At 44.2% G+C, this 11,181-nt stretch overlaps 2 pseudogenes; one reads left to right on the top strand and one right to left on the bottom strand.

Annotated features, from left to right (window-relative positions):
- The first annotated feature begins 2,437 nt into the window (after window positions 1-2,437).
- Window positions 2,438-6,023, top strand: LOC101711900 (LIM domain and actin-binding protein 1 pseudogene; annotated as a pseudogene).
- Window positions 6,024-7,105: 1,082 nt separating this feature from the next.
- LOC110346457 (prolyl-tRNA synthetase associated domain-containing protein 1 pseudogene) lies at window positions 7,106-7,480 on the bottom strand (annotated as a pseudogene).
- Between the last annotated feature and the right edge of the window lie 3,701 nt (window positions 7,481-11,181).

Raw genomic sequence — 11,181 nt, 5'->3', positions numbered from 1 at the left:
AAATTTAATGGCTAAATTAAATTAAATAAATGACTAAATTTAAAAGATGGATCATACATAGTGCTGGTTGTAATTTGGGGGTAACTAGAACTTTTGTACATTGCTGGTTTGAATGTAAACTACTACAATGATTTTGGAAAGTAGTTTGGTAGGTACTTTAAAACACATGCCTCTCATGACATTCCATTCCACTCTAGGTATTTATGCAGGAGAATGAAAATGTATAACCACATAAAAATTTGTAGGAGTTTTGTTTGTTTGTTTGTTTATTTTTGGTACCGGGGATCAAACTCGGGTCCTTGCGCTTGCGCAGCAAGTGGTGAAACCACTGAGCTAAATCCCCGGCCCCAGGAGTTTTATTTATAATAGCTCCAACCTGGGAATTATCTAAATGTCTATTAGCAGATAAGTGAATGAGGACAATGGGTATGCCATACAATGGAATACTACTCAGCAATAAAAATGCATGAACAACAACAAAAAGTGCATGAACTACTGATACAAACAAGAATACAAGTGGCTCTTAAAATAATTGTACTGGGTAGAAAATCCCAGAGTCATGGAAATGCACACTAATCTACAGTGATAAAAACACTTCAGTGGTTGCTTGGGGATTGGGAGGGTCAGGAGGTCAGGGAGAAAGGGGAGCTTTTGGGAGTGATAGGCATGTTCACTAACTTCATTGTGATGATGGTTTCATAAGTATACAGTAAACCCCACTTAGCCAGTTTTGCTTTCCATGATTTCAGTTACTCATGGTCAACCACGATCCCAAAATCCTAAGTAAAAAATTCCAGAAATAAACAGTTCATAAATTTTAAATACCATGTCATTCTGAGTAGCAGATAAACATGCACATTCCTACTCTGTCCTGCCTGTGATGCAGATTATCTCTTTGTCCAGTGTATCTGCATTATATATGCTGCCTGCCTGTTAGTCACTTAGTAGTGTCTTAGTTATCAGACACTGTCAGTATCACAGTGCTTGTGTTCAAGTGATCTTTATGGGCTAGCCCTAGTATTATGTCATAGTGCCTACACCATTCCCCTCACTTCAGCTCATCATGCAGGCATGGTGTCATCTCACATCAGCACAAAAGGAAAGGTAAACAGAGTACAGTGAGATTTTTAATTTTTTGCAGTGCTGGGCATTGAACCCAAGGCCAAGCAAGTACTCTACCACTGAGCTGCAACCCAGCCCTATTTATTTTTAAGACAGAGTCTCACTACCACCAACCAAAAAACCCCAAGCCAAAACAAGAACAAAAAACCCTATCATTCATTGTCTACTTATTCTGGATCAGCATTATTTCTTCTATATCTTATTTATTTCTCATAAGAATACCATTATTATGGATGAGAAATCTGAGTTTTAGGAAAGGTGCACAGGTTTGAGTGGCAAGGCCAAGGTGCGAGCTTTAATGCCAGAGCTCCTTTCCATTACTGTGTACTATGCCTCTTCCCAACAAGGAGACTAAAACACATTTTTTAAAAAATGTTTTTTTCAGTACTGGGAATCAAACTCAGGACCTTGCACTTGCCAGGCAGGCTCGGCATCACTGAAAGCTACATCCCTGGCCTTCCTCTCTTTTTTTTGAATCAACAAAAATTTTAAAAGGCTAGTATTAGTTTCAGTCAGTGTTATAGGTAGAAGAACAAAGTAAGCCAGGCATGGTAGCACATGCTTCTAATCCCAACACTTGAGAGGCTAAGGCAGGAGGATCACCTCTAGTTTGAGGCCAGCCTGAGCTACACAGTGAGCTCAGGACCAGCCTAAAGTACAAAGTGAGGCCTGTCTCAAAAATAAATAAATACATAAATAATAAATAGACGACGAAGAAGAAAGTGGTACATGTGGAAAAGCAGCATGGCTTTTAGGATTGCCTGTCACCTGCTTTGGATCATGGGACTTTTAGTGTGACCCAGTCACAGGTCAGCAGGCCAGTGTTCTTCTGTTGCCAGGCAGTTGGACCAGAACCCAGTGAACAGTACTCTACCCAAGCAGTTATGCTCTTCGGTTGTCAGGAGAGCTGCAGGAAGCTCCTTAATTTACATTTTTTACTCTTCAAACAAGGAAACTATTGACTCATTTCTAATCTCACCTCTTCTGGACAAAGGCTGGAACTCCTTTGATAATTCCTGGGGCAAAAAATCCCAACCAAGCCAGGTTAATGGGTAGGGACTAAATGATATCAAGAATATGGGTTTATGTATTCTACAACCTGAAAGGATTTTTAGAAAAGAATTTAAGTATAGAAGTTTTATCCTCTGAATTTAAAGTACATTATACTTCTCCACTTGTTAAAAAGCTTTACAATAATAAGAATTATAAGAGCCAATAATATATCATACTTAAAATGCTGTTTATACTACTGTAATATGCCTTCTATGTTAAATATATTATCTCCCTAAATCTATGTTAAGACCTTAGAAAGACAAGTATTATCTTAATTTTTCAGCTAAAGAAACTAAAACTGAAAAGATCACGTGTTTCAATATCTGTAAGACAAAATGGAATCAACTCCTTTTAATAGACGACAGTGGACTTCCCTATCATTAAGGGTAATGGCCAAAGAACTTTCTCTCATCAACAAGAACAAGTCATCAGCTATTATGGAAATATTCTCCAAGTACCAGAAAGCAGCTGAAGAGGCTAACATGGAAAAGAAGAGAAGTAACAGTGAAAATCTCCCCCAGCACTTTAGATAGGGACCCCTGACTGGGTTAAAGAAGTGGGAGAACCCAGTGCTGGGAGTAGAGTTACACACAGACCCGGTTGGAAACAGCAGCTCTGAAATTAGGCACAAAGTCGACCACCCTCTTGCCGAAGTGACAAGCAACTCCACTTCTAGAGACGGAGCTGATCACAAGGGACAGACCCAGCCCAGACCTAGATTTGGATCCCGTCCTGATCCACGTATTCAGCGTCGGTATCACCCTGAGGATAGTGAAGATCTTAAAGACCACACTCCCGAAAGTGAAAACATGGAAAATTGTCTGGGAGATTCCAGACATGAAGTTGAGAAATCTGAAATCAGTGAAAACACAGAAGCTTCAAGCAAAATAGAGAAATACAGTGTCCCACTGAACAGGCTTAAGATGATGTTTGAGAAAGGCGAGCCAATTCAAACCAAGATTCTTGGAGCCCAAAGCCAGAATGCAGGTGGACGAAGGATCTCTGAAAACAGCTGTCCTCTGGATGGCCTGGAAATAGGCTCAGGTCATTCACCATCCTCTGCATTCAACTTGGAGAAAAATGAGAGTAGGTGAAATCTGGAACTCTCACGCCTCTCAGAAGCCTCCATACAGGATCGAATGGCCAAATACCAGGCAGCTGTATCCAAACAAAGTAGTCCAACCAGCTGTACAGATGAGTTGAAAGTCAGTAGCGATGAAATCAGAACCATAAATTGGAACAAAAGGAGAACGTGCCCCCGGGTCCTGAGGTCTGTGGCTCCCATCAGGAGCCAGAAAAGATTTCTGCAATTGAGAATAGACTGGAAGTCCGTTCCACCCATGCTGAAGATGACTCCTCAGGTAACTCTCAGGTTAACAGCGAGGTGCAGCAACCTGTGTCCCCCAAGCCACTGAGTCCAGATGCCAGAGCCTCCACCCTTTCTGAAAGCTCTCCTACCAAAGTAGTGAAGAAGTTTCAGGCACCTGCAAGAGAAACCTGTGTTGAATGTTGGAAGACAGTCTACCCCATGGAGCATCTCCTGGCCAACCAACAAGTGTTTCACATCAGCTGCTTCCATTGCTCCTATTGCAACAACAAAGTTAGTCTAGGAACATATGCATCTTTACATGGGAGAATCTATTGTTAGCCTCACTTCAATCAACTCTTTAAATCTAAAGGCAACTATGATGAAGGCTTTGGGCACAGACCACACACAAGGATCTGTGGGCAAGCAAAAATGAAAATGAGACCTTGGAGAAACCAGCCCAAAATTCCAAATGCAGGGGAGATGCCCCAGAGCCCAGGGGTGGAAGATGCACCCATTGCCAAGGTGGGTGTGCTGGGTGCAAGTATGGAAGCCAAGGCCTCCTCTCAGCCAGAAAAGGAAGACAAGCCAGCTGAAACCAAGACGCTAAAGATCACCTGGCCTCCCCCAACCAAATTTTGCAGTTCAGGAAGTACCTTGGAGGAAGGAATCCCAAATGGCCTCCCGAGGACGAAGTCAGCAAACCAGAAGCTCCTGAGGATGTAGATCTGGATCTGAAAAAGCTAAGACAATCTTCCTCACCGAAGGAAAAAAGCCGCCCATTCACTGTGGCAGCTTCTTTTCGAACCTCTTCCGTCAAGAGCCCAAAAAATTTGTCCCCACCTATCAGGAAAGGTTGGAGCATGTCAGACCAGAATGAGGAGTTTGCAGGAGGGATAGTAGCAGAAAGGAAACAAGTGGAAAGTGCCAAGGTTCCTGAGAAGAATGGGAGCATGGAGAAAATGACCTGGCAAAATAAGGTGCCTGAAAGAGGACAGGCAGGGAGAAAAAGTAAGGAAATTCGTAGCTTTGAGACGGGGAGTGAGAATCCCATAGAAAATGGTGCAAACCTAGATGATGATTATAGCAACCTCCTCAAAGAGCAGTCTCCAGTAGAACCCAAGTCTCCAAATTGGTCCAGCTTTGCAGATAACACCTCCACTGAAGAATACACTACTCAGAATCAGAAATCCCAGGATATGGGATTCTGGGAGGGAGAAGAAGTCAAAGAGCTGTCTGTAGAAGAACAGATAAAGAGAAATAGATACTATGATGAGGATGAAGATGAAGAATAACTGCAAGAGTGCTGGGCCTTAAATTCATCTTAGTGTTAGTGAGCCACTGCCCTTTATCAAAGTGATGCAAGAAACAGCAATCCTAACATGAACTGTCACTTTTGTGGAAGCAACTTTGGAAATGAATTTCTGCTACCACAAACAAACAAAACCATACGCAGTAAACCAGTTCTAAGTGCAAAAGATAACATTACTTAAATCTTCCATTTTATCCATGATGATATACATAGGTGCTTATAAATAGGGAGATATTCCAACTGATATAATCCAGATTCCACTGTATTCCCAAAAGATAATATTAAAGTAGATAGACGATTAGTAGTACATTTTTACATTGTGGAAATAAGAGAACATACAGAAGGGATTTAAGGGTCTAAACATTATGACTGAATACACTTTAGTATAAAGGGCACAGTTTGTATATTTTTAAATGAATACCAATTTAATTTTTTAGTATTCAACTGTTAAGAGATCAAGTATTTTTAGTCTTCTAAGATTTTTTAGGTTAATTTCTCAGTATGATTATATAGGGAATTTATCGCTTTGCATACTACTCTTTACATCTTGAATGAACTACTGAGGTATAATATAGCCACCTTTTCATAGCACCTTTTGAGACAATTGAAGAACCAACCTACAAGCTTTGGTGCTCGGGGAGATCCACTGTCTCCCAAATATGCTATGGTATTTGCCATTGAGTTTGACTACACCCCAAGTGATTGCTTTCTTTTTTGTGGTATCTGTGCTTCTCACAATTTATTGAAGGTTGAAATATTTTTGTAATACCTTTGGATCTTTTTTCACCACGCTCCATGTTAGAGCATAGTGAGTTCAAAGGAAGAATGTCGGAAAGAACTGCCTTCACCCACTAAGCTCAGATCTCCAAACCTTATTTCACTTCTAATATTCCCTTTTTGAGACACTAATTTTTAAATACTTATCAGCTCTGAAGTGTATTGATTTTTATGGTAGACTGTATTCCCAGAGGGAAATCAAACCGGCAATAGGCCTTTTTATTGGGATGGTTTTCTTTAATATTAAGGCTGGGAACATATGAGCTTGAGTACCTTTGTTGTACATAATTGATATTCCAAATTGTGTGTAGGGGAGGAAGAGGTGTGTACTGCATTTATAGAGATTTAGCTTTGACATTTTTTAGAGATGTAAAATATTGTTTTCTTACTGTCTTGCTTAGTCTGGGACATTTTTATTCAATAAAGCTTTTAATTTACATTTAAAAAAAAAAAGACAGTCTCACTAAGTTGCCAAGGTTGCTCTTGAACCTGATATCCTCCAGTCTCAGTTTCCTGAGTAGCTGGAATTACAGGAATGTGCCACTGTGCCTGAAGTTCTCCCCCCACCACCACCACCAGGAATCGAATTCAGGTCCTTAGGGCTTGCCAGGTAGTCGCAGCTCCACTGAGCTAAATCCCCAGCCCTCTGATGGAGGTCTTGGAATGTATCTCCCACAGATGAGGGGCAGCAACTGTAACTGTCAAAACATATCAGATTGCACATTTTATTTTATTTTATTATTTGGGGGGGGGGGGTACCGGGGATTGAACTTGGGTCCTTGCTCTTGCATAGATTGTACATTTTAAAGAAAAGTTTATCCTTCATCAATTCTACCTTGATAAAGCTGCTAAACACACACCCTCCCATAAACTCCATTGACTTCCTCCCCAACATGCTCTCATTGCTGGGGTCCTGCCGAGTGACTGACTGGAGAGAAGGTGGGGGGCAGCTGCTGCCCCTGCTGGCCCAGGGACCCCACTTTGAGAACCCCTGGAATGAAGTTCAAAAATGTTTCTTTCGGCTGGGGATTTAGCTCAGTGGTTCCAGCGCCTGCCTCAAAAGTGCAAGGTCCCGAGCTCGATCCCCGGTTCCAAAAAAAAAAGGCTCTTTCTTTCTTTTTTATTTATTTTTTGGTACTAGGGATCGAACTTGGGTCCTTGCACTTTCAAGACAGGCACTGGAACCACTAAGCTAAATCCCCAGCTTCTTGGCTTCTTGGGGAAAGGAAAGAGGGGAAAAGAAAAAATATGAGAAAAGTAAAAAAATGGAAACAAAGTCTTTGTAAATAGGGAGGGGTGAAGGGGATGAAGGAAGGGCAGGGGAACTTTCCTCCTAAAATGATAGTTACCACTTTAAATTCTTTTTTAAAATTATAAAAAAAAAATAGCTTTCAGAAATAAATTTACTCTAAACATTAGCCCAGTTGGGTTTTTTCCTTTTGTTGTGGTGCTGGGGATCAAACCCAGGGTCTTGTGCATGCTAGGCAAACACTGCCACTGAGTATACCCACCCCTCCACACCCCCACCAGCCCAATTAGTTTTTATCAAAATTTAGTATTATGGGATCGCGTCCTGTTGTCTTCATAAATTTGAGACAGTCTTCAGGACTCAATCCCATGTTGGTGGCATTGGTCACTGGATGAAAATATACCTTCTCATGTCCACCTTCCAGAAAAGCAGAATCCAAAACAAATTTCACATCTCCATCATCACGGAAGAGTACCAGGAGTGTAGCACAACCGTGGCCAAATCTTAGTTTTTTTTAACATGGCTATTTCATCAGCAAACCGCAGATTTCCACTCCCAACATCATCAACTGCAAACACCTTGGGGTGCTCCAGAACCTCCATGTGGTTGGCTAGGGCCCAGGCCGCTGCTCTAGGACTGCCTGCAAATCTATTCCCGCCATCCCGCTGCAACACCAGCACCTGAGCTGGAGTCTGTTTCTGCAGTGGATGAGGGGAGAGAGCCCCACTTTTAAATTTATTCTTCCTCTTCCTCACGCCCTCTCCACTGGGGGTATGTTCTTTCACAACTAAACGCCAAGGTCTATTCTACCTACAAGGGAGGCACTGCCTCTACCTGGCTGACCTCCCCTTTTACTTCATCTCCCTTCATTTAATTCATGCAGCTGTAAACAGAGAGGCTTTAAATATTCCTCTTAGAACTCCCTTCCTCCATACCACTCCTGCTGGTTCCTTGACTCTCTTCATGTCTTTCCTCAAAAGCCATCATCTCAGTGCACAATCCCAGAACACCCTATCCAAAACGCCAGGACTTGGTTTGCCCTGACATTTCCTAGTCTCCTTCCCTGTTTGCTGTTCCTTTTCATTTATTATTAACACACTATATATTTTATGCGTCTATCTTGCTTACTCTCTGTGTCCCTCCCTAGAATGAAAGCTTCATGAGGGCACAACTTTTTCACTAAGCCGCGCACCCAGCAGGTGCCAGGTACAGAGGAGATGGTCAGTAAATATTTGTTGATGAGTGAACAACTACAGCCAGGGAAAAACTAGGTGGGAATTTGAAGAATGAGAAAGTATCAAAGGCTAATGTCAGTGGCTTCGTAATGACTGTGAGGCCCTCCAAGGCACATCAGGCTTGCTAGGCTTCTAGCCAGCCCTCCTGAGAACTCCTGCATCCCATATGCTGAACAGAGAGCGGGCAGACATGTTAGCCGAAGCCCATATGTGGCTCTGACACTAGTTCCACAAAACCAAACGAGAGCCATAAAAATAGAACAGATAGTTTCTAAATTGTTCTGACCAGTCTTGCTTTCAAAGAGGCATGGGCATGGGCTGGGGATTTAGCTCAGTGGTTCTGCCGCCTGCCTCGCAAGCGCAAGGTCCTGAGTTTAATCCCCGGTACCACCACCAACAACAACAACAAGAAGAACAAAACAAAGAGGTGTGGACAGATATGCCAAGATCTAAACTTAGGAGCAGTAAGCCTATTTATTATACCAGATTTAATGAATGCCTGCTTTCTCAACAGTGAAGTACATAAAAATAGGATATGAATGTATTTTATTTAAAATAATATCAAGCCTAATGTAACTGATTTCACAGCATGCTAAAAACTTTAGAAGTTATTAAACTACCTTTGTTTTTAAATAATTTAAAATCTATTTTAATAAACAGATGCACGGATTATGTCTGAAAGGATTCATGAGGGAGTGTATCAGCACTTGTTCCTGAGGATAGTTACATACTCAGGAGAAAAAAGTGGGAGGGAGCTATTTCCATTATTACAGTTTTCTAATTTAGGAATCATCATGTTAATGTGCTACTTAGGCAAAAATAACAGATTGAACTTGTGTTTGAAGCAGCCCCACCGCAGTGAGGTTCTCCTTTCCAAACCCAGAGCATGGCTTAGTGTTTCCATAAGATACATGCAATGTGCAAATCTGTGGCTCCTACCGCCTAGAGAGGTTCTCCAGGGAGACTCCGGAATGATTAGAAATTAGTTGTGTAGAAATATGTCAAATCGTTTTCTAAAAATTCACCTAAATACAAATAGGTTTTTCACCTTTTAGAAGAAAATTTTGTTTCTAAATTTTATTCTATCAAGTAAGCCAATATTACTCCCCAAATCCTCATTTTCTAATTAAAACTCTTAGGGCAAGGCAGTTTCCTCTTGGAAACAAAAAATAAAAAATAGTACTAAAAATGAATGGCGCTTAATAAAGTGAGATTATTTAAGGAGCTGCTCCCTGAAAACTCTCCTTATTCACTGCCACCTTATATAAATCCACAGCAGAAATAAAATGCCCAGAAACAAGAAAAAGACCTGAACTGCAGCAGGGCACTTGCTGAACACTCAGCATAGAAAGATTCCAGGGAAAGTCTCGGGGTTCTGTTAGGCGTTGTCTATGGTCGCTAGTTTTCTGTTTTACAGACTCTCTCCAAGCACAAGCAGAGACCCCCTGGCTTCGAAAGAGTCAGTAATGAAGCAAACAGGAGCTTTTACTGGCGTTTTAATTGGACACCTGAGAGGCCCGCAGAGTCTGATGGCCCAGGTCCTACCATGACCAAAACATGGACACTACACCACCCAGCAGTCAACAACCCCTTCCCAATGTGTCACCTTTACTTCCCACAGGAAACAGGCAATCAACCTCAGTCAGTTCTTATTAATATAGGTCAGCCATACTACCACCACCTAAGTACGTCAACCAACACTTGGTAACCACAACTCGTCCAGTGCCCGCGCTCCAACCCGAGCTTCCATAGCGGGCCTCTCCAAGAATGCTTAAAATCCTATTACTACCCACCCTGTGCTTAAAGACTAAACGAAGCCGGGCGTGGAGGCGCACACCTGTAATCCCAGCAATAGGGAGGCTGAGACAACAGGGTCGCTGTGAGGTCGGAGCCAGCCTGGGGGGCTACATAGTGAGTTCAAGGCCAGCCTGAACTACATAGCAAGACCTTCTCTCAAAAACAACAAACCCTAAAGAGCAGCCTGGCGTGTAAGAAGCGCCGCCAGACGCCAGCTGCTGAAGTGCCATTCGGAGGAGGAAGCCCCTCGGAGGCGCCGAAGACCCCGGGTGAGGGGCCGGGCAGGACAGGCGACCCCGGACCAGGGCTGGGGCGCACGGTCGTAACGCGGCCGCCCTCACCAAGGTCGGGGCAGCGGCTCTCGGCCCCATGGGGGCGGAGCCTGCTGACGGACCTGAGGGACTGCAAGGCGTTCACCAGCTTTGCCAGGGTCGCCAGAGCGGCCTCTCGCTCGGCCAGGCAAACCCCGGAGGCCGTGGGGCCGCTAGCAGAAGCAGAATTCATAGGGCCGGGGATTTAGCTCAGTGGTTTCGCCCCCCTGCTGCGCAAGTGCAAGGACCCATAGTTCGATCCCCGATACCCCCCCCAAAAAAAGCAGAATTCATATGCTCAGCCGCGTCAGCAGGTGCTGGGCTTGAGCTGGAGACTTAGCGGGGGCTCACTTGTCCACCAAGCTGACCCTCGTCAGCCCCTGGGAAATGTGCTGGGGTCTCCCTGCAAAGAGAGGGGAAGTGAGTGACCCCTACAAGGACACAGAGAACCGCGTGGTCAGTGGCGCCCCGAGGGATTGGTCCTGCTGGGCTGACCAGCCAGGTGTGAGCAGAGGCCTCTGCAGGTGGTCTGCATCTGCTTCTGCACCTGCAGGGAGGGAGCCGAGAGAGGAGTGGGTCCTGGGAAGGCACAGGCGACAGTGGCTGCTGCCCAAAGAGAGGCTCGGTGACTGCAGCAAGATGCAGCTTTGACAGCAGAGACAACCCATAGGGAGGACCCGCCGACCTAGGACCCTCCATGGGAAAACATCTCTGCCTGGCCATCAGGGAGAAACCCCGAAAGGTGTGCCTTATGCCTAGGGGTGTGCAGGCTGGTACTGGGCCACCCTGGTGTCCAGATCCCTGTCCCCCTCACAGGGAGGTAGATTAGCAAGCAGTTCGGGGACAGAGGATGGTGCGGCACCTCGCGGCCGCTCCTGGCGCCTGTACAGCAGAGAGTAGGGTTGGCCACTTGAGTGGTGATCCACACAGTGACGGACCTGCTACAGGGCACTCAGGCAGGCCACACCTGCGACTCAACCCCTGTTCTGTGACCACAAATGGCAACATCTTCTCAGAGC

This window comes from Heterocephalus glaber, unplaced genomic scaffold (genome assembly GCF_053883595.1).
Source record: "Heterocephalus glaber isolate CG9 unplaced genomic scaffold, H.glaber_assembly_v1.0 deba00001124, whole genome shotgun sequence".
Lineage (NCBI taxonomy): Eukaryota > Metazoa > Chordata > Mammalia > Rodentia > Bathyergidae > Heterocephalus > Heterocephalus glaber.
This window is presented reverse-complemented; position numbering and strand designations above follow the sequence as displayed.